At 41.3% G+C, this 23730-nt stretch overlaps 1 protein-coding gene across 2 annotated transcripts in view; it reads right to left on the reverse strand.

Annotated features, from left to right (window-relative positions):
* The window catches only part of MYO3B (myosin IIIB), a 447193-nt gene that overhangs the window by 100897 nt on the left and 322566 nt on the right, over positions 1 to 23730 (reverse strand). The gene's annotated exons all lie outside the window — the stretch shown is intronic.

Genomic DNA, 23730 nt, shown 5'->3' on the forward strand with positions numbered 1-23730 from the left:
AATTATCAGTTGCTGATAAAATGTTAGACAAATGGTTGATGGTGAATAGGACGCGCAATGTGATGCCAAATCACCACCACACAGATTCCTTCTTTAGGTCACAAGGAGAGTAAGGGAGCTGCATACTGGATATTTATACCACCTCAATTCAGTGCAATCTTAGCACACTAATGCCCACACAACACTGTCTTGTGATGTGAGACAATATGAAATATTCAACATCACCCAGGATACTTATACTTTTTCATGTAGTTAAAAACTTAACTTTAATTAAAGCTTTTAGATCTAATGTATAGTTTATCTAAAACACCCAGTATAGAGGGGGAAAACTAGGACTGCAAAAAATCAAGCAGGCAAATATAGAAGATGAGTTTATTTTATGGGATAACTGGTTCATTCTTCCAACAAATCAGTGTCATGAAAAAGGGGAGTCTTATATATTAATAGAGATTTAGGGGACATAACGACTTGATATAATGTGATGTCCTACATTAGATCCTGACTTGGACAAACAGGTATAAAGAACAATTCTTCAAACAACTAGGAAATTTTGATTGGTATTAGATGATGATAACAAATTATTTATTTTAAAGCATGGTATTATTTTGAATCTGTAGGAGAATTTTTTTTGAAATAACGTATTTTTCTCAGCCTCTGTTAGGAATCTGACGCTAAATGACAGAAGCAGTCCATTTGGTTATCAAAGGGTGGTGAAGAGGAGGTAGTTGTCTCTCTGGAAATGATCCACTGCATATTTCCAGGGCTCCTGTAGCCTCTCAGAAGCCACGACTGAAGTCTCAAGCAGATTGCCTCAAGGGCTTGGCCACTCCGCTGCTTTACTGCAGTCAGTTCATTGAATTGTGGGTTCTTGGGGAGATGAAAACTCTGTCACCATTGAAAACCCTTCTGCTCGGTCTCTCCCTTGAATAAGCCCCCAAACAAACTCAAATCTAATTCTCTTTTCTTAAACCAATCCCAATGCAACAGGATGAGAGGCAGGGTGAAGGCTGGCTCTCGAGCACATGGCCACTGAGAATGCCACAGCATCTCTGTTGTGCAGCAAAGATCCACGAGGCCAGCTGGCTTTGTCATGCTGGGCTGGCAGCGCTAGGTGAAGTCACCTTGGTCCAAAACTGGGTCTCAGCTTTGCAGCCTCCAAAAATTAATCTGCCAGTTCTTTGAGGGGTAATGTATTTTCGGGAGCTGAGTTGTACTAACCAAACTCAAAACAGTCATATTTGAAAAGCAGAATGCTATTGTGTGACTTTACAGTGAGTACAATAGTCTGGACCAAACTTTGCCCCTGACTAATTCGTTGTTATACTCTGCAGACCAAATTACACATTCGAAGGAAAACAAAGGAAGCAGGGTGCTCTTCGAGGATCTGACCAATCAGGCTGGTCTTCTAACTGGACTTTTTCAACTTTAGGGTTAGACTCAGTCACTTTTTTTCCTAGACAGGAATAGAGACATGCTGGCTTCCCTTTGATTTGCCATTTTCTAGATTTCATTTAAATTTCTTTGTGCAGTTTTTATTAATTTTGATAAAACTTGCAAGATTGTGTCTTATCTTTTATCGGTTATAATGTAGAATGGTTTCTAGAACTGAGAATCCCACTAGTTGTTCACTAATGAGACAGTTAGTCATTCACTTACAAGCATATTCTATTTTAAAGCAGCTTATTTTGAAATTAAGGTTATTCAACCTTAATTTCTGCAATCTCTGAATAAGATGGCAGTTATTCATTGTGGGTAGATTTTTCTTAGCTTCCTACTGTCTTCAGATTTGGGAATAGCTCCTGGAAACTCTTGTCTTACTTGGTAGCCCTGGGAGAAAGGCTAATCAGCATAACCAAGCAAATTTGTTCTTGTCTCTTTGATAACTCTGAAAAAAAAAAAAAAGAACCTTTTGTACATGGAGTTTTTAATATGAAGAGGTCAATTTCTTTTTTCTAAGAAGCAGCAATCAATCCATCCTGCCAAACTTATGCTCAGACTAAGATTTTAACAGTAGGAGACCCATGAATCTTGAGGGAGGCACGCTTCAGACAAATAAGTCAAACAATTTTCCTTCTGGAAGTTATTACTATGAAAGATAATAGAAAACATAAACACCTCGAGAAATGGTTTCAGTAAGTTCAAGTTCTGAAGGTAAATTAAGACATTTAAGGAATGGTATCAGAGAAGAGGACACTGCCCTTTGTAAAAGATCCCATGCTAACCTGAGTGCTAACAAGGCTTCTATATGAGCTGGCCATAGGCTGAACCCAAATGGCAACTCAGGAATTCTTGTTTAGTTCTTACATGGAATGTGAACATTCAAAGGGCTGAGGGTATAAATGTGAAACAATACCCAGATTTGAATCTACCAACATTGTATCAACTATATATCAACTCTTTCCTGAATTATATCAGCTAGGTATCACTGCATATTCTTACTGCTTACATTTATTTAAATAGCTTTGAAAGCACAGAAGATTGGAGGATAATGCCTTAAGAACACACATTATTAAGTTAGAAGGCACCCAAAGTGTATAAGTTAATGCATGTTTATTACAAAAACTGGAAAGTTAAGATTTCTAGAATGCTGTGTTGCTTTCTATTCACCACCACAATAAATATTTGCCAAGCACATGCTAAATCTCCCAGGGCTGTATGCATATTTCTGTGCTTTTATCTGCAATGTCATCCTCTTCCTTGACCACCTGGCCATTGCATCCTTACCCTTTAGCTCTGGTGTTGGCTCCTCTGAAGAGTCACTACTGCCCCATCCCCACCCTGGCTACCTCTCCCACTTGGGGTAGAGTTGGAGGTCCTTGGTGTATTTCCACAGTCTACTGAGCATAACCATACTGAAAACTTGGTTCTGCAACTGACTTATCTGGTACTTACATCCTGACCAATTAAAAATGTCTGAAAATCATCTAGTGAAGGTGAGCTTTATCAAATTTTGATCAAGGGAGAGAAAGCAAAGAGCAAGTACCATAATACACTTGGCTTTTGAGATATCAGAGCTATTCCTATTGCTATGCTCATCAGTTTTATCTTTTCTTCTCTAGTTTTTATTTGATGAAAATGCTCTCAACTCCCAAGTGGTCTGAATATTCACCAATCACTAATCAAAGAAAGTGCAGCAAAATCTGACTTTCTCCCCAAAGAAAATGACTAAATGAACTGGTGGCAAAATGTTTCCTTTGTTCCCTCTTTCTGATTAAAAATATATATTCACTGTTGTAGTGTATAAAATACAGATATTCAAGGAGAAGAAAATAAAGAAATGGAAGAATATCCACACCCAGATATAATCTTGCTTCATATATTTTCAGATGCTTTTCTATGTATATAATATACATTAAAAAATAATGGCTCATGATATATTTGCCATTATAACTTACTTTTTGTATTATGAGCATCTTCCCATATATTTAGGTGGAATACAACATAACATTTATGTAGTATACACCTATGTCATATTTATGGCTGTACAATACTACATAATTGGTTGGTATCACAAGCGATGTAAGTAATCTCTTATTTTTGGATATTTGTTTCCAGTTTTATGACATGATAAATGTGCTCAGTTACTCAGTTATGTCTGACTCTTTGTGATCTCATGGACTGTAGCCCACCAGGCTCCTCTGTCCATGGGACCTTCCAGGCAAGAATACTGGAGTGGGTTGCCATTTCCTACTCCAGGGAATCTTCCCCACCCAGTTATTGAACCTGCATCTCTTTTGTCTCCGGCATCGGCAGATGGATTCTTTACCACTAGAACCACCTGGTAAATAATGGGTCATTAAGGATATGTCGATATAGTTATAAGTATATCCAATTTAATATCCAAAAACTTTTTCAATTTTTGATTAGGATAAATTTAAAGCTATTAGCTTAAATGATGAACAAATTTTCTATTTTAAAGCTTTTGAATTGTATCATCAAATTCTCCTTTAAAAAGGAACAAAAATTAACACTCATAACTATAAAAGTATCAAAGGCCCCGTTTGTCGTATCATCAACACTGGCTATTATCAGTATTTTTCATCTTTGCTTACCTCTTAAGTTAAAAAAAAAGTAACTCATTTTTATTTTAATTGACATTTCTTGATTCTGAAGAGGGAAAACATTATTCCTGGGGTTTCATATATGATATGAAGGAAATACAAAAAACATAGGAGAAATGAAAAGAGAAGTCATACAGAATAGGGTCACCACTATAGCAGGAAACAGAAAACAAAAAAGAATGATCACAGCTTTTGTATTATTTTTTTTCCATTGGGTTTGCTACTTGGTAACTTTTCTGTTTTGAATGCATGCACTGTATCTTACCCCAAGTCAGTGTCATTACTCAATAAGTTGAATATGCAAATTATGCTTAAGTATATGGATATTTGTTTACTCTTGGACACATTCTAAATTTTAGAACATGGCTCAAGGAGAGAGTCATAAAAGGGCTCAAAAAGGCTGACAAATATTTCATGATGCCATTGCTCCAAGTTGGCACTGCTAGTTTATGTGCTGCTGCTGCTAAGTCACTTCAGTCGTGGCCGACTCTGTGTGACCCCAGAGACGGCAGCCCACCAGGCTCCCCCGTCCCTGGGATTCTCCAGGCAAGAACACTGGAGTAGGTTGCCATTTCCTTCTCCAATGCATGAAAGTGAAAAGTGAAAGTGAAGTCGCTCAGTCATGTCCGACTCTTAGCAACCCCATGGACTGCAGCCCACCAGGCTCCTCCTCCATGGGATTTTCCAGGCAGGAGTACTGGAGTGGGGTGCCATTGCCTTCTCCGCTAGTTTATGTACTTATGCTAATTTCCCAAATCCCACTGAGCCCTTTACATTTGATCATATTTGTCTGCCTCATTGCTTTTCCCCAACCATGAGTCCATACAACTTTAATTTGTCACTTTTGTATTCTCCTTTCTATAATTTTTTTCTCCTTTACTATTTTATTATAGGCAGCTGTCACTGTGTAAAGTCAAATGTAAGAGCAGAAGATTTTCTTCATTCTGCTGAAAATTCTTGTCTTATTGGGGGGATAAAAAAAGGACACTCAACACTCGACATAAAGCTGACTTCAGTTCTTTGTCAGCAACCAAGGGACCATGAGAAAATCTGACCTCAGGCCTGGGAATGAGTTAAGATACACAGTGAGGAAGAACACATGACCCAAAGGGCTGTAGTGCCATGGGCTGAGGGCCCCAGCACAGCCAGAAGAGCTGACCATTCGATCGCCACATCTACATGAGCAATACGGAGCCTACTAGGGTCTCCACTTCACAGCTGAAGCTTCGGCTTTTTGAGGAGCCTGCCCTGGAGGCACCTAGATCTGCATATACAAACCCAGAGCACAGAGCCTGTGCTCTCAGCCTGCAGTGCCATTTTGTTACTAGACTATTCCAGATATTCACTCCATCATATCTGGGATCTTAGTAAATGACACCTGGGGTGACAAACATCTAACTATAAAAAACATGCCGCCGCTGCTGCTGCTAAGTTGCTTCAGTTGTGTCCAACTCCTAGCGACCCCATGGACTGCAGCCTACCAGGCTCCTCCGCCCATGGGATTTTCCAGGCAAGAGTGCTGGGGTGGGGTGCCATTGCCTTCTCCAAAACAAAGCATGCTGGGGGCAGATTAAATTAAACTAGGTCTGGAGATAACTCTTAAACCCTGAACTGCTGACCTTTTACTCACCTTATGTCTGTGGGCTAATATTAAGATTATAAACATTTATGCCACAGTCAAGGCTCCAATTTGGTGGCAAGCTTTGAGATTCTGTATGATTATAAGAACAATAGATACTACATTGAACAATATAAGGTCCTGAACAGCCTCTCAGGCATCACTCATTTATTCCACAAATATTTATGGAGCCCCTTTAATTTATCTCCTACTGTTTTGGGGGATACAAAAGTGAAATCTAAGATGCCTCTGCTCCTAAGAACCTATATTTCTAGCAGGGAAAGTAGACAATAAATGAAAAAAGAAGTAAATATGTTAGCATGTTAAACAGAAGTAAGAGCCAAAGAAGAAAATTAAAGCAAAGAAAGGGGTAAAAGAAGTGGGGGAGGCAGGGTCTGCAATTTTAGATTAAGTGGGTACGGAAGGTGATCTATAAGTAAAGATCTTAGTAAATAAATATGTTTCCCTGGTGGTTCACACAGTAAAGATTCCGCCTGCAGTGTGGGAGACCTGGGTTCGATCCCTGGGTCGAGAAGATCTCCTAAAGAAGGGAATGGCAACCCACTCCAGTATTCTTGCCTGGAGAATTTCATGGACAGAGGAGTCTGGAGGGCTACAGTCCATGGGGTTGCAAATAGTCAGACATGACTGAGTGCCTAACACTAGTAAATAAAACAGAATTCATGTCTTTGAAAGTGTTGTCAATAAAAAGCTCCTAATGGGTAAAAAAACTTTATATGTTACAGTACCTTGGGGCTGGAGGACTGATGTAAACACTTGGTAAAAGTTTAGCAACACACTTTAAGATGTGTGTGTGTGTATATATATATATATATATATTCATGATATATATACACATATTCATGATACATTAGTTCCAAAGCACTTAGGCTAGTGTTGTTTTATAAAATATAGGACACTCAGTTAAATTTGTATTCCAGGTACAAGATGAATAGTTCTTTTACTATAAAAATTTTCAAATACTTCATGGGACATACTTATGTTAAAAAGCAATCTGTTTTTTACATAAAATTAAAATACCTGATCTGCCTCTTGAGAAACCTATATGCAGGTCAGGAAGCAACAATTAGAACTGGACATGGAACAACAGACTGGTTCCAAATAAGAAAAGGAGTACGTCAAGGCTGTATATTGTCACCCTGCTTATTTAACTTATATGCAGAGTACATCATGAGAAATGCTGGGCTGGATGAAGCACAAGCTGGAATCAAGATTGCCAGGAGAAATATCAATAACCTCAGATATGCAGATGACACCACCCTTATGGCAGAAAGTGAAGAGGAGCTAAAAAGCCTCTTGATGAAAGTGAAAGAGGAGAGCGAAAAAGTTGGCTTAAAGCTCAACATTCAGAAAACGAAGATCATGGCATCTGGTCCCATCACTTCATGGGAAATAGATGGAGAAACAGTGGAAAGAGTGTCAGACTTTATTTTTTGGGCTCCAAAATCACTGCAGATGGTGACTGCAGCCATGAAATTAAAAGACGCTTACTCCTTGGAAGAAAAGTTATGACCAACCTAGATAGCATATTCAAAAGCAGAGACATTACCTTGCCGACTAAGGTCTGTCTAGTCAAGGCTATGGTTTTTCCTGTGGTCAGGTATGGATGTGAGTTGGACTGTGAAGAAAGCTGAGAGCCCCAAAATTGATGCTTTTGAACTGTGGTGTTGGAGAAGACTCTTGAGAGTCCCTTGGACTGCAAGGAGATCCAACCAGTCCATTCTGAAGGAGATCAGCCCTAGGATTTCTTTCGAAGGAAGGATGCTAAAGCTGAAACTCCAGTACTCTGGCCACCTCATGCGAAGAGTTGACTCATTGGAAAAGACTCTGATGCTGGGAGGGATTGGAGGCAGGAGGAGAAGGGGACGACAGAGGATGAGATGGCTGGATGGCATCACTGACTCGATGGACGTGAGTCTGAGTGAACTCCGGGAGTTGGTGATGGACAGGGAGGCCTGGTGTGCTGCGATTCACGGGGTTGCAAACAGTAGGACACAACTGAGCGATTGATCTGAGCTGAACTGAAAATATCAGTGGGTATCCTGTATCTTTATCTGCCAAATATGGCAACTCTAACTTGGGCAAATCAGCACCTCAGCTTCTTCATCAGCAAAACATAAATAAAAAGTCTTGTCAAAACTAGGGCAAAAAGATTAACTTGTCCTTTCTGGCAGAATAAAATAAAAATATAAGATAACAGGGTTTTAAAAGGGTTAAATTGAGATGCCTATATGGTTAGAATTTAGAAATAAAACACACACTCAGTCATGTGTTATACTTATTGCAGTTCTGCAAGACAAGTCCCTGAACATGGACACTTCAGGCTCCACAGGATAGAGAATGACAGTGACAAGTATCTGGAATGGCTTTCATTCTGGAACCTTCCTCTCTTCTTTGGGTGGGGTCATAGGTAACTTCCGGGTTAAGTTACAGGCTTAGCACTTTAAAGACTTGTAGAGGCAAAGCAAACTTCAGAGACCATTCACTACACTTTTTTTCACATTGTAAGTGGGGAAACTGAGGCCCAGGGGCTGATATAACATGTTCAAGTGAGTTGGAGGGAGAAACAGGTCTAACAGCCGCATTCGTTGGATGATGCTCTTGTCACCAGTGCAGCCCTCAAAGATAATATTTAATCTCGTTTTCCTCCCTTAGTTCTGAAAGCAGTGCTCAGTTTGCGGAAAGAAAAGCAAGAAGTACTGAAATGCAGAGCAGAATGAGCATGGCATGAAGTCAGGGGACCCACAGACAGATGAAGGAGGGGGCATAAGAAACACTAGTTAGAAAGTGTTGAAAAATGAGGTGAAAAAGTCCAAACAAGATTGTGTGTGGTGGGTGCTGACTAGTCAGTGAGGTCACAGCGGTGCTCAAGGACAGATACCTAGCAGTGCCACGCTGATGTGGACAGCTGATGTAGGTGTGGATGGAGAGGGATCAGTTTCTAAAGAGAAAGTGGCTGATGGACTGCCCTGTCTAGAAGATGGATGTAGTACTGTCTTTTTTTTTTTTTTTTAACATTTTAACTTAGCTCAACTTCACATTTAGAAAAAAGACACAAGAATAGTGTAGGGAATTCTGTATATTCCTCAGCAGATTCTCCAGATATTAGAATGTGCACATTTGCTTCATCCTCTCTTTGTGTCTCTGACTTTCTTTTGGTACATGTATAATGATAATACACACATAAACATACGTAATGTTTTTTTCCAAATCATCTAAGAGTCAGTTGTACCTGATACTCCTTTACCCCTAAATACTTCAGTGTGTGTTTCTTAAAAGCAAGGGTACTCTCCTGTATGACTGTAGCGCAACGCTCAAAGTCAGGAAATTAATATTACTACAGTGCTATTACCCAATGTATAGATTAAATTCAGATTTTGCCAGTTGTCTCAATGATGTCTTCCATAGAAAAAGAAAACTTTGGATCGTACATTGTATCCAGTTGTCATGTTCCTTAAATCTCCTTTCACCTGGAACACTTCCTCAGTCACACTTTGCATTTGATTTTGAAGCCCACGGCTCAGTCATTTTGGAAGAAGTCCTTTTGTTTGGTTTGTCTGCTGTTTCTTCATGATTAAATTCAAGTTATGCATATTTTGCTGGAAATCCACTGAAGTGATGTTATTTTTGTGCATCCTATCAGGAGGCACGTGCTGTCAACTGTCTGATTATTGGTGATACTAACTTTCATCACTTGGTTAAGGTGGTGTCTGCCAGGTTTCTCCCACTGTTCTTTTGAAACTAATAAACATCTTATGAAGATTTCTTCTAAAACAGTTACCCCTTAAGCTTTCGCCTATTAGTTTTAGCACCTATGGAAGAGTCCTGCCTGAAACAATGACTATTTTGATAGCTGCCAATGGTGATTTTCTGCCTGCAGCATTCTTTTCACACGTGTTTCACATTTGACTGCTCTGTTTCTTCCTCCCCTACCTCTCTTCCTTCCTCTGCCTCCTTTGTTCCTTCATTTCCTCCTTCCTTCTATCAATGTGGATTCATGAATTCTTACTTTATCCAATATATTATATTCTTTTATCATTACTTACTTTGATAGTGAAGTTGTCCTCAATTTGGCTTAATTTTAATGGGTTGGGAGTAACAGACTTCAAAACAAGGACTTCAGAGAGGAACGTATAACACTAAGGAGTACATAAAGAAAGATGAATTCCTCCAAAAAAACAATAACTCTCCTTATTACTACTACTTATGAGTGTTGCGGCATCAGATGAGATGCCGTGTGATTTGTGTAAGTTGTCTCATTTAACTTTCATGACCTTGTGAGGCAATCATGTCAATTTTTACATTCCATTTAAAGATAAGGAGACAGAGACTCTGAGAAAATAAGTAAGTTCATCAAGATCTTACCCTTAGTAGTAGCAAGTCTAGTCGACTCCAGGGTCCCTGCTCTCAACCACTAGGCAACCCTACAAATAGGTGTGGAAACCTTCAGGAAAGGAAAAGGTCTTAGAAGCAAGGCTGCACTGTTCCTGTGGGCAGCTGGACATTAGTACCAGGATTTGCAGAGTCATCTAAGCTTTTTGCATTTTTACAAATGGGGCAATAATTGCCTACAGTTCTGTCATTAGTGTAGAAACTTCCCTAAACTGCATTGTGAAAAGCATCTAACCCTGCCTAAAATCCAGGGAGGAAGCATAAAGGACTCATTTGTGCCAATGTCAGCTGACACAGATCCAGAAAGGCATGAGTTGGCCAAGTCACCGAAGGAAGCATTCCCATGGGTTGAGACAAGTGAAACCCGAATTTAGGCAGAGAAGAGAACTGAGAGAACAGTAGAGCAGGGATTCTGAAGAAATTCAGTCTATCCAGCTCTCGAGATCCCAGGTGAAGGCAGGGCCGTGTAGCCCTCCCGCCAAGACTCACATACAAGATCCTTCTTCCTGCAACAGTACTGGCATCTCCATCACCACCACACCACTTTTATTATTATATTTCAGGTCCTTTGAGAATAAGTTTGGGTGAAAGAAACATATTACCTGCTAGTGAAACTAATCCAAACAACCATTTTGCCCTAGAGGGAAAAGCACAGTTGAATCTGAGAATAGCATTCTTACCCTCCCAGGAGGAAGAAACTAAAAATAAAAGACAACAAGGTGCTTCCTGCCAGTCAGTAAATCCAATAAGCAAAGAAGATGCCTCAACCTGGCACTGGGCAGTTAACAGTCAGCCCGACTCCCTCCATCGGAGAATGGCCATGTGGTTCTCAGAGCTAACAGCTGCCAAGCAGAACCTCTCAGATTAACCCATAGGTGGTGTTGAACCACTTCCCATTAAGATATTTGCAAAGCAAACAAAAATGATAGCCCCATTCTGAGTGCTGGGAGCCGGCCAGGAGCTCTAGCTGTTCTTGTTGACACAAAGAGCTCTCCAGGGAGGGTCTGGGCCAGAGTGTGGAAGGCCACTCCTGCCTGCCTCTCCAGACTGTGTTGATCTTAAGCCATTAGAATCTCAGTATCAGGGGCTGTTTATTATCTAATTTCCCAATCACAGCAGTTGCTGGAGCTTTGTTTCACCAGAACTCTATTTCTCTGTCGCCCTGACCTACACCATTCAGATGTAAAGAAAAAATTCAGCTCTCCTCCTGTTATGTCTACTCATTAAGGAGACAAGTCTGAGAAGTTACTAAGATGCATACAGAGAGTGCGGCATTGCCACTGTCAACAGCTTCTGTGGCAAATACTTGTTAGGGTTCCTTCTGAATTTAAAGTAACCATGGCAATGCTAATGGGAAATATGCTTACATATTTGTGTCCTACAGGTAGGAGCAAGCTGCTGTTTAATTCACAAAATACACTTGGAGCTGAAACACTAATATTTTTTCCTTCTAATCCAGAGGGTAAAATGAAATAAGGTTTAAAAGGCTGTGGACACATGCAAAGTTAATCTTCTTTCAACCTGGAGGATTATAGTCTCAGTTTTTTTAACTGTTCATAAAGAATTGCTTTCACATAGAATTCATTTTTACACAAATATTGTTTCCTACAATATTTTCAGCTTGAGCAAGTTTTCTTTTCTCAAGTTTCTTTTCTTTCAAAATAGCCTCCATATGCAAAGGTGAAAATGAAATGAAAGGTGCTCAGTTGTGTCCGACTCTTTGTGACCCCAATTCTCCAGGCCAGAACACTGGAGTGGGTGGGCTTTCCCTTCTCCAGGAGATTTTCCCAACCCAGGGATCAAACCCAGGACATTGCATGCAGATTCTTTACCAGCTGAGCCACAAGGGAAGCCCAAGAATACTGGGGTGGATAGCCTATCCCTTCTCCAGCAGATCTTCCCAACCCTGGAATTGAACTGGGGTCTCCTGCATTGCAAATGAATTCTTTACCAACCAAGCTATCAGGGAAGCCCGCTATGCAAACATACTTTTTGTCAAAAACTTATTCTGAGCTTTAATTGAGCAAAGGTCTTGATGAGGATACAAGCAAAAGTTGACACCAGAAATGTGCTGAATTTCTAGAATTTCCTAAACTCATGGAATGAGTAATGCAGGAAGAGAATAAGGGATGGCAAAATGGTCAGAAGAATTTGTCAGATTTTGTCATTACTGAAAATTGTCCTGAAGGTGTCCTTTAGGTTAGAAATCAGAATGTTAGAGGTATTAATTCTATAGCAAGAGAGACAAAGAAAGAGAGTTTGAGAGAGAAAGAAGGAAAGGGAGACAGATAGAGGTTGAGATTTCTTTAGAAAAAGTACAGGCATTATCATACTAAAAAAAAAAGGCTTTTTATAAAAAAGAAGAGAACTGCTTGACATTTACAGTATAAAGTTAGAAAGCAGCTTTTTAGACTTTTGAAAATATCATTCAGTTTTAGATGATGTTTCTCCAGCTGTTGCTGGACCCAAGCTCTCTGTAAATGTGCAAGTTTTCCAGATAGAAAGTGAATCTAACACTGCAGGTCAACTTTGCTGAACTCAAGACGTTGTTTGATAATGTTCTTATCATTTGCTGATGGCAAATATGTTTAGGGACAGATTAGGTCTGCCCACGGGTGAGCACATTAAAGACGTTGCTGGGGTGGTAGAGTAACCTCATCTGTCTGTAAGATGTGTTGGACATATCGGAAACTAGCTCTCATGCCAAACTGTCCAAATTGTTTCTGGACACGCTCTTGTCTTTGTCTGAGGTACCAGACACAAAAACATTGCCTTGAAGTGTGGATCTCACATAGGGGTGGAGGTGGTCGGAGAACCCAAGTCAGACATGCATTCTAACATCATTTCTGCTTAAGTTTACTACATGCTGGTTCCTGGCAACTGATATCTTTAAGATATCAACCGTAGATGGCTACCTGCCAATAACTAAGCTTCTAAAGAAAACACATAATTAAGCATCTTGCCAAACTCAGGGCTTATTTTTGAGCTAGGAAAGTACATCCACTATAGAATAATTACATAGTGTTAACAGCGTCTCCCTTCATTTATATTGTTAGCACTGTTGACTTTTGAGAAAGTCAGCTTCCTATCTTATCAAAAATTAATTATTGTGTTCAAGCTAAACTCAAGATAAATAGGAAGCATTTCTTAAGTAAAAGTAATGAAAAAGTTAGCTTTAGATGTAACAGAAATGAAAATTCAAGGAGCGTATATTCATTCGTCCATGCATCCCTTCATTTTACTTTACGCCTATAATAGCTGAAGATTTTAGATTCTAGATTCAGTGAGTCACACAGAAATAAATGACAGTTTCAGTGCTGGAGTTTATTGTCTCATGTAGAACGTAGTCATAATGGCTAACATTTCTGTGTACTTACTACATGCTAGGTAGTCTTTTAAAACTTTCCTATGGCTCAGTCTCACAATTAGCCATATGAGATAGGTACCATTATCTGAAATTTCTTTAACTTGCCCAAGTGACAAGTGTTTAACTTTTCACTGAGCTACTTGGACACAGACCCAGGTGAGAGGAGAAAACAATCTGTCTCCAGAATCTGTAGCCGAAGTTGTTTCCTCTACCTTCACAGAGCCCCTAACACATGTGGGCAAGAATCAGACTCAGATGCTGGTAGTGCCAGGCCATGAACTAAGCAGGACTGTGAGTTACTATCAGTGGAAAACAGCCTCTACTCAGTTCTAAATGATTGCTGCTTGATACTCCGGCTTTCAGGAGCCACCAGAATTCTGAGTTGTGATATGAAATATTTCTATTTTTATACATTGGAAACACTGAGAATTTCAAAGATATTGTTCAGGTTAAAGAAACTATGTCTGCAGACCATATTCTGTCCGCTGACTGTGGGTGTGCGTCTTTTAGCTTGCGGAGTAATGTCCACAACGTCACTCAGCTTTTAAGGTCTCCCGTATCCACTTCCCACCTGCCTGATTCCCTCTCGTAGCTCTCCCTGCATCACAGCACTCCTGCCCACACTCAGTCCTTACCCCACTGGACGTCTCTCCCCAGAACCCACCCCCACACACTCCCGCACATCCTGCCTCTGGGCCAGGGCCCGCTCTATTCTGCCACCTAGGCTACTCTTCTCCTGGCTCTAGGCTGCTTCAAAGCACTGCACCATGAGATGCCTCATGGGTGAGACCTTGACGGATGGTTAAACACCAACAGGTAAAGAAAGAACTGGCAAGGGAATTCTAGTCAGAAGAAACAGCATGAAAAACTACACAGAAAGAGGAAAACAAAAGATTTTGAAAACCATCAAACAATTCCAAATCTTTTCAAAGGTTTTTGGCCCTGAGAATCTGGTCCTATAAACAGAACTCTGATTACTGACATCCTGGACATCCACGGTCCTTCTAAAAGAGTTCTTTGCATAAGGATCACTGATGATTTAAGGTTTGCTGAAACAGTTCAGATAAATATTTATGTACAGCCATAAGCAAATCCACAGGGAAAAATATAATTCAAAACAGACTTTTTGTTGAAGATCCTTTCAGCTGCTGATAAGGTTTCTGGCTTCAAAAAGGTTTTCAAAATACATGTGATCAGTTACAATTTTAAACATCTAGAAACTCTAAGAAGGCTCTAACAATCAAGGAAACTTTGAAAGTTATCATTTGAGGGTGTTGCCAATGAAACCTAGCTATATTGACAAGGGTGAGTCTTGGGTCCAAAATCAACCTCCGATTTATTCCTGAGGTAAGAGCCAGGAACGCAGAAAAGAAAATTTGGCTCTCAGTTTAAAGCTGAGCGTGAGCATTGTTCTAAAGTACTGGAATCCTCAGTGCTTATTTTAGACACAGCTCTAGAGCTAAACCAGAGGTCTTAACTCTTCATATAACGGTAGCTTTGCAGGAACCTTTTACATACTACTATTACTACCATTATTGCTACCACTTCTATCACCACCATCAACAACAGCTTGCCATCATCTTTTATCAGGCATTTATTATGTCTAGAACTGTACAGATTACATCTCATCTTGTATAGATCTAATCTCAGGTAACTTATTTTTAATTTTTTTATTAATTGATATTGGAGTATTGTGGCTTTACAATGCTGTGTTAGTTTCTGCTGTACAGCAGAGTGAGTTAGTTATACGCACACAGATATCCACTTTTTCTTAGAGTCCCTTCCCATCTAGGGCACCAAAGAGCACTGAGTAGAGTTCCCTGTGATATATAGTAGGTTCTCATCAGTTACATATTATCTATTTTATATACAGTAGTGTATGTATGTCAATCCCAATTTATCCCACTCTCTTCCCCCTTGCTAATGATAAGTTTGTTTTCTACATCTGTGACTCTTTGTTTATGCTTTGCAAATAAGGTCATCTATACATACCATTTTTCCAGATTCCATATAGAAGTGATATTATACAATTATTTGTCTTTCTCTTTTTGACTTACTTCTGTATGACAATCTCTAGGTCCAGCCATGTCTCATTTCATTCCTTTTCGGCTGAGTAATATTCCGTTGCATATATGTACTACATTTTCTTCATCCATTTCTGTGTTGATGGACATTTAGGATGCTTCCATGGCCTGGCTATTATAAATAGTGCTGCAGTGAATGTCAGGCTGAATGCATCCCTTTGAATTATGGTTTTCCCCAGATATATGCCCAGGAGCAGAGCTGCTGGATCATATGGTAGCTCTTTTTGGTTTTTAAAGGAACCTCTCTTCTGTTCTCCATAGTGGCTGTGCCAATTTATATGTCCACCAACAGTTTAGGCGGTTTCCTTTTTGCCACATCCTCTCCAGAACTTACGGCTTGTAGATTTTTTTGATTATGACCATTCTGACTGGTGTGAGGTCATATCTTGTAGTTTTGATTTTAATTTCTCTAATAATTAGTGATGTTGAGCATCTTTTTCTGTGTTTTTGGCCGTTTGTATATCTTCTTTGGAGAAATGTCTATTGAGATCTTTGGCCCATTTTTTGATTGGATTGTTTGTTTTTTTGATATTGAGCTGCATGAGCCGTTTGTATATTTTGGAGATTAATCCCTTGTCAGTTGCTTTGTTTGCAAATATTTTCTCCCATTCCGAGGGCTGTCTTTTTGTTTTATTATGGTTTTTTAGCTGTACAAAAGCTTTTAAGTTTAATTAGGTCCCATTTGTTTATTTTTGTTTTTATTTTCGTTACTCTAGGCAGTAGATTGAAGAATATCTTGCTGCAATTTATGTCCCTGAGTGTTCTGTTTAGATTTTCCTAAAAGAGTTTTGTCATAGTATCCAGCCTTACATTTAGGACTTTACTCCATTTTGAGTTTATTTTTGTGTATGATGTTAGGGAGTATTCTGATTTCACTCTTTTACGTGTAGCTGTTCAGTTTTCCCAGCATCACTTCTTGAAAAGATTGTTTTCTTTTGTTTTGTCCCCTCTGTTGTGCACTGGGTGGGCATAGCTATGTGGGTTTATCTCTGGGCTTTCTATCCTGTTCTATTGATCCATATTTCTGTTTTTGTGCCAGTACCATACTGTCTCAATTACTGTAGCTTTGTAGTGATCAAGATTGCTTTGATTATTTGGAGTCTTTTGTTCTTCCATACAAGTTGTAAAAATTTTTGTTTAGTTCTATGAAAAATGCCATTGGTAATTTGATACGTATTACACTGAACGGTAGATCGTTTTAGATGGTATAGTCATTTTGACAATGTTGATTCCTTCTGTCCAAGAACATGGTAAGTCTCTCCATCTGCTTGTTTTATCTTTGATTTCTGTCATCAGTATCATAGTTTTCTGAGTACAGGTCCTTTGCCTCTTTAGGTAGGTTTATTCCAAGGTATTTTATTCTTTTTAATGTGATGTTAAATGGGATTGTTTCCTTAACCTCTCTTTCTGATCTTTCATTGTTAGTGTATAGAAATACAAAAGATTTCTGTGTATCAATTTTGTATCCTGCATTTTTTACCAAATATATAGAGGAGCTCTAGTGGTTTTCTGGTAGCATCATTATATGTATAGTATCATGTCCTCTGCAAACAGTAACAGTTTTACTTCTTTTCCAATTTGGATTCTTTTATTTCTTTTTCTACTCTAATAGCTGTGACTAAGATTTCTAAAACTATGTTCAGTCTAACATGTCTAAAACTATGTTGAATAGAAGTGGCAAGAGTGGACATCCTTGTCTAGTTCCTATCTTAGAGAAAATGCTTTCAGCTTTTCACCATTGAGTATGATGTTAGCTATAGGTTTGCCGTATACGGTCTCTATTATGTTGAGGTAGTCAGTCAGTCAGTTCAGTTGCTCAGTCATGTCTGATTCTTTGCGACCCCATGAACCACAACACGCCAGGCCTCCCTGTCCATCACCAACTCCCGGAGTTCACCCAAACTCATGTCCATTGAGTCAGTGATGCCATCCAACCATTTCATCTTCTGTCGTCCCCTTCTCCTCCTCCCTCAGTCTTTCCCAGCATCAGGGTCTTTTCAAATGAGTCAGCTCTGTGCATCAGGTGGCCAAAGTACTGGAGTTTCAGCTTCAACATCAGTCCTTCCAGTGAACATCCAGGACTGGTTTCCCTCTAAGCCCAGTTTCTGGAGAGGCCTTTTTTTTTGGTTGTTGTTCATAAATGGGTGTTGGATTTTGTCAAAAGCTTTTTCTGCATCTGTTGAGATAATTACGTGGTTTCTACTTTTCAATTTGTTAATATGGTATAGGGGAAGGGGATTTCAGAGGATGAGATAGCTGGATGGTATCACCAGCTCAATGGACATGAGTTTGAGTAAACTACGGGAGTTGGTGATGGACAGGGAGGCCTGGTGTGCTGCAGTCCATGGGGTCACAGAGAGTCGGACACAACTGAGCAGCTGAACTGAACTGAATGTGGTTTATCATACTGATTGACTGTGTATGTTGAAGAATCCTTGCATCCCTGGGATAAGTCCCACTTGATCAGAGTGCATGAAAAGTACTATAGGTCTGTCCTACTATAGAACAGACCTATCTACCTGATTTGTTAGTGGGGCATGTGTGTGTATGCTTAGTTGTGTCCAGCTCTTTGTGACCCCATGGATTGCAGCCCGCCAGACTCCTCTGTCCTTGGAGTTTTCCTGGCAAGAATACTGAAGTGGGTTGCCATTTCCTACTCCAGGGGATCTTTCCATCCCAGGGATCACACCTGTATCCCCTGCACTGGCACACAGATTCTTTACCGCTGATCCACCAGGGAAGCCCTCCCTGTCGAACCGTGTTTGGCTTAATGAACAAATCTGACTTATGAATGTGCTCTCAGAATGGAACTCGTTTGTATGCAGGGGACCTACTTTAGCTAAACTAAGATTCAATCCCAGGTCTGTCACTTGATTTTCTGCTCGAAGAAGGTGACACACAGCATCATAAGCATGTCATGAAAGAAGGCCACCACCCCTAGCTCCTCTCACACCTGCTGATGTTTCCCCCCTGGTGTCATGGGGAGGTGGGGGTGTCTCTTAATATGTTAGGCACTAATTTGGCCACAGGGGCATGAAATGTGCGCTAGCCCCTGGCATTAGTGAAATGAAAGTGGAAGGAAAATAGCATGGGCATTGAAGGGTGGGAGAGGAAAGGTGGGAAAGGAGACCTCCTCTGGATACTGACATGGAAAGAAAAGTTTTGTTTTGTTGAGTCTTCTTAGCACTGCCACATATTTCTACAATGACCCCCCACACAGTCTGTCAAGATATGTGGCAATCTGTACTTCACAGCCCACAGAAAAATCTGGCCCACAGTCAGCCCTGATGGGAAGGCTGTTGCCCTGGCTCATCAATTCTGAGGTCAGCCCAATTGGCCTCAAGCCCCGGGCTGTACGGATGACAAACGGGAGAAACATGTGCCCATTTTCCCCTCTTGCAAAGTGCCAGCTCCCCTCGAGCTGTCTGAGTCATGAAGTTTCAGTCTCTCTTGAACCTGAAGTGGCCCACAACGAAGCAGCTTCTCTGGGGGTGTGTTACAAGCTGCTGGGTAAAAACATCTGCACCAGCATGATCAATCTGCTGCCTCCCTCATAGGGGCTTCTTTTTACACAACAACAGGCTAGCTGTGCTAAAGAATGTCAAATAAAAGCCTTGTGAGAGCTTTGCCATACGCAGGCCAAATTAAATTAAGGGGCATAATCCTCACTATTGTACTTATCAGCATTAAAATGGAGGATTACCATCATGGAAAAAAGCCCCACGGCATAAAAGACTACTTCCATTCTGTCATTCACTGTATACAGTTACAGGCTTACACAGGAAGAGGAACAGAGATGCACCGGGCCAACCACTGACTTGGACTTGCAACATGAGGTTTCTTTCTCCCCAGCCAAGTGAGCCCCGCCCCACTGCGTACCCATGGGAACACCTTTCCCATGAGGCCAGAAGCTTTCTCCCAAGGGTCAGAGCTGGAATTTTCTCCACCAATCACAGGCTGAGAGTTTGTTCCCCATCAGAATTTACTCCTTAGCTGGTTGTGATTCAAGATTTGTTGCAATGACAGTTATAGAGAATATAGGGAAAAACAAAACAAAACAAAACAAAACCCTGGGCTAGGCATTTGGAGCTGGGAGAGGCAGCAGAATGTACTGGCTAAAAACATGGGCTCTGGAGTTAGAGCTGTGTTCAAATCTTGACTCTGTCACTTTACTGACTAGGTAACACCAACAGCAAGTCCCTTGTACTCTCTAAATGTCAGAAATTATATAATATGCACCTCTCCCACAGGATTATTATGAGGATTAAAGAGAATCATTCATGCGAAATCCTTAACACAGTGCCTAGGAAGTTGTTAATGAATATCAAATATTAGTTGTTACTATTATTGTTAGAGACAGAAAATCCAGACTCAAACCCTAGACCTGCCATTTATTCTCTGTGACAGTGAGTGAACCCCATGCTAGCCAACTGGGGCAGGAGCAGGTAAATCTGATGCCTCCAACCCAGTAGTGGTTTCCAGTCCAGCATTTGGGAGCTGACTGAGTAGCCGTCCCCATGTTTAGCTGACTCATAGGGAACATCATCCAGAAGACTGGTGTGTGCATTCTGTGAGATAACTGTGAGGAAGACTCGCCGCTGCCATAAGTGTTGGATGAATCAGAACAATGTCCTCAATGTGTCCTTGTCATCACAGTCTCACAGTGTTTCGTTGTCATGTCTGGGTCTTCCTTATAAACTCTTCCTTCTGATTTTGCCTTCCCTCCATCATTCCCTGTACCTATCTGTTCCATCACTACCTCTTTAGGATTCTTCTAGAACACTTTATGGGTTGCTTCTCTAACCCCTTTATTCTTTGCTTACTTTCTTCTGCAGAAGCTGAAAATGCTCACCTTTCCAGCTTCCCTTGCCGGACTCCTCTTTCCTGCAGAGCCACCTCTGCAAATTCCATCTGATAAGATGTGAAAGGAGTGTCCTCGGGACTTCTGGGAAAGGTTTCCCTCATGACCAACAGGGAGAGACTCCTGAGGATAGCCCTTCTCCATCCATCTCTTCCTTCCTTCTTTGGACAATGCCATGTGAACAAGGGATCCTTAGCATGCTGCTTCAGCTACCTTGTGCTTCTAAGTGCTGATGTGTTGGGATAGCGGGGCAAAGTAATGGAAGGAGTCTGTGTCCACATATCTGAGTGGCCAGCCCAGCACTGGAACTTCTGTCTTTGGACCTGTTACCCTGAAGGGTCCTTGAACTTGCTGCTGGGAGCGTCACCCCTGGCATGACCCAGCTCTCTTCTCACTATGCCGTGCCTGATCCCCTCAAGACATTCTTCCTTTCAACCCCTGGGTTGTACCACAGGGCATTGAGGTGAATATCAAACACAGAGAGAAAAATGGGCTCCCACCTTCCCTAGGGCACGGATGACCTGAAACACTATCTGACGAATTATTCTGAATCCTGTTATTGCCACCACCACTTAAAGATTGAGGAGGGAGAACATTCCTTTCATAAAAATATGAGTTCTGAAGAGTGGTCTTGGAAGTCAGCCTGACAAATTTATTGAGACCCATCGCATGTACTAGAAACAGGAAGAAGGAACATTTGGCCCTTGCCCTTGAGAAGCTGAACTGCTGGCACATGGTCAACCACAACACCAGACAAAACATGGAAAGCCACAGAGAGTAATATACCAAAGTGGTGCAAGGACCCAGCCTGTCAATGTTACCACTCACAACGTCATAAAGAGTTTGTGTCGGAATAAAAATCAGTTCAATTAGTTACCAAGTATCTTGTTTCATTTGGCTGAGACTATATATGGGGGAAGGGGAGCAAGACTTCCTTGAAGAAAGCAGTAGCTTGATGTACATTAGGACACAACCTCATTTTCATATGAACGAGCCCTTTGAGTAGTACAGTCATAAATGGTCCATGATGGTTCAAGAAGTGTTAAAGAAATCAAGGACTCTGTAGAGAAGACAGATATGATGTTGTATCTTGATGAAATAGGTAAGAGCCGAACTGAAAGGAGGGGGCAAAGAGCACAGAAGTAGATGCACTGGTAGGAACAACATGAAGTCTGACTCCAGGAAGCCAGAGGGTGCATATAGGGTCATGCAGGAGCTGAGTCTAGGGGACAAACTGCAGTGAGATAGAGAGAGGCTCGCAAAAGCAGACTGAGGAGTCTGAACCTCTTTTGGTCTGAAACAGGAAGCCACTAAAGTTCTTTGAGAAGTCAGAATATGCTTTAAGACAATTGATCAAGTGTTAGAAATGAAAGCTGATCTGTAAAGAGGAGAGAGTAGAGAGAGACAGATAATGGTAGGTCTGGGCCAGGGAAGGATGCTAAATAAGTGATTGGAGGTAGGGTTAAGTGAGACATGGGGATCAAAAAGGAGCACCAGGTTTGAAGACCAGGTCACAGGAGATTGTGTGTAGCACTCATGGAAGTGGCGAGGTCTGGTGAGCTGGTGGAGGTCCTTTGGTGGGCTTTTCTGTTGAGGCTCTGGTGTGTAGATCAGGAGTCTACGGGCAGCAGGAGGTGGGTGTAGTAGGGTGGAGCTCAGAACAGAGACCTGAGAATCATGCTCTCTCAGCTGAGAGTTGGTACCAGAATACACTAGTGAGAGAGGCTATTGCCCAGGGAGAAGTGAAGAAAGAAGAGAGTCAAGGACTTGGAGAACTGCCTGTATTTCAAGGTGGGTGGAAGAGGAGCAGGATGAAGACAGAGGACATCTGGGAGAAAGAAGCTGAAGACCGCGGTGCTGTAGAAACCGAGGACGAGTGCGACTCGTGGAAAGCATGGTCCATGGCACCGTGTTGCACAACCTGATGAATACAAGGCTCTCTTAACTGGGAGCTAAGCTTCCCGAGGACTGTTTGAGGGATGTGGTGAGGGCATGGATGATTTCGGGTTTGGAGAGGGAGGGGTTGGTGAAGGAATGAGGCAACCGAGCTGGACGTCAGTCTGAGGAAGTCTGAGGTGTAAAAGTAAGAAGAGAGAGGGACAGGGCCAAGGGAAGACTTTTGTTAGATGGGGAGAGGAATCAGCAAATGGGGAAGAGGCAGCAGAGGGAGAAAAATGTGAAAGCCAGGGCTCGTCTGCCTGATGGCGGCAGGACCTGGAGAGCAGGAACATCACAGAGGTGAGCCCGGGTGAGCGAAGGAAGAATGGACAGCTGAACAGAAGGGGCAGTTCTAAGGTGGAGGGAAGGGAAGCGGACATCGCTCACAGCACAGCCCTGATATTCTGAGTAAAGCTGGTCATCAGTGGAGGTTGATGGGAGTCAGGCTGGGGCCGGAGCCATTTCCCAAACTATATTCATTGCCCAAGATCAAAGGGCTGGAAAATGCTAGCTTTAGGATCAGAACCCAAGTCTTCTACCTGCGAAGTTCAGTGGTCTTTCTGCTGAAAGAAATTTTGAACTCTGTTCAAAATATGAAAGTATCTCTAATATGAGATACTAGGCCTATAATATTTCATCAAGTACCCTTACATGAGCTATTCTGACTATTAAGTACAATCTGCCCTCCATTTCTATGGGTTTTGTGCAAATCCAAGGTTGGCTGAATTTGTGGTTGTGAAACTTATGGATGTGGAGGGCAAACTGTACCACAACATTCTATATGTAAAGGGCTTGAGCAACAGCAAAGTTTGGTATCTGTGGGGGCTCCTGGAACCATTCCCTGTGGTTACTGAGAGACAACTACAGACTACTTTAAAAGCAGCTCAAGCAATTTGAGCAGCTCAAGCAATGGCACCCCACTCCAGTACTCTTGCCTGAAAAATCCATGGATGGAGGAGCCTGGTAGGCTGCAGTCCATGGGGTCGCTAAGAGTCGGACATGACTGAGCGACTTCACTTTCACTTTTCACTTTCATGCATTGGAGAAGGAAATGGCAACCCACTCCAGTGTTCTTGCCTGGAGAATCCCAGGGACGGGGGAGCCTGGTGGGTTGCCGTCTATGGAGTCGCACAGAGTTGGACACGACTGAAGTGACTTAGCAGCAGCAGCAGCAGCAGCAGCGGCAGAGAAGTAGTGAGGATTTAATTTGTCAAGTTTCAAAATATTAATAAGATGTCTCAAAAATTAAGAATTATTTTTAGAAGTTACAAATTAAGACCACCTCTTTTCCCAAAAAAAGATGCAATGAATTTTCTAATGGCCTGCTTATTTCCTCAAAATCCTGGAGTAAACTTTTAATGAAAATGATATACCCTTTTTGCATTAGC

This window comes from Ovis aries, chromosome 2, assembly GCF_016772045.2.
Source record: "Ovis aries strain OAR_USU_Benz2616 breed Rambouillet chromosome 2, ARS-UI_Ramb_v3.0, whole genome shotgun sequence".
Taxonomy (NCBI): Eukaryota; Metazoa; Chordata; class Mammalia; order Artiodactyla; family Bovidae; genus Ovis; species Ovis aries.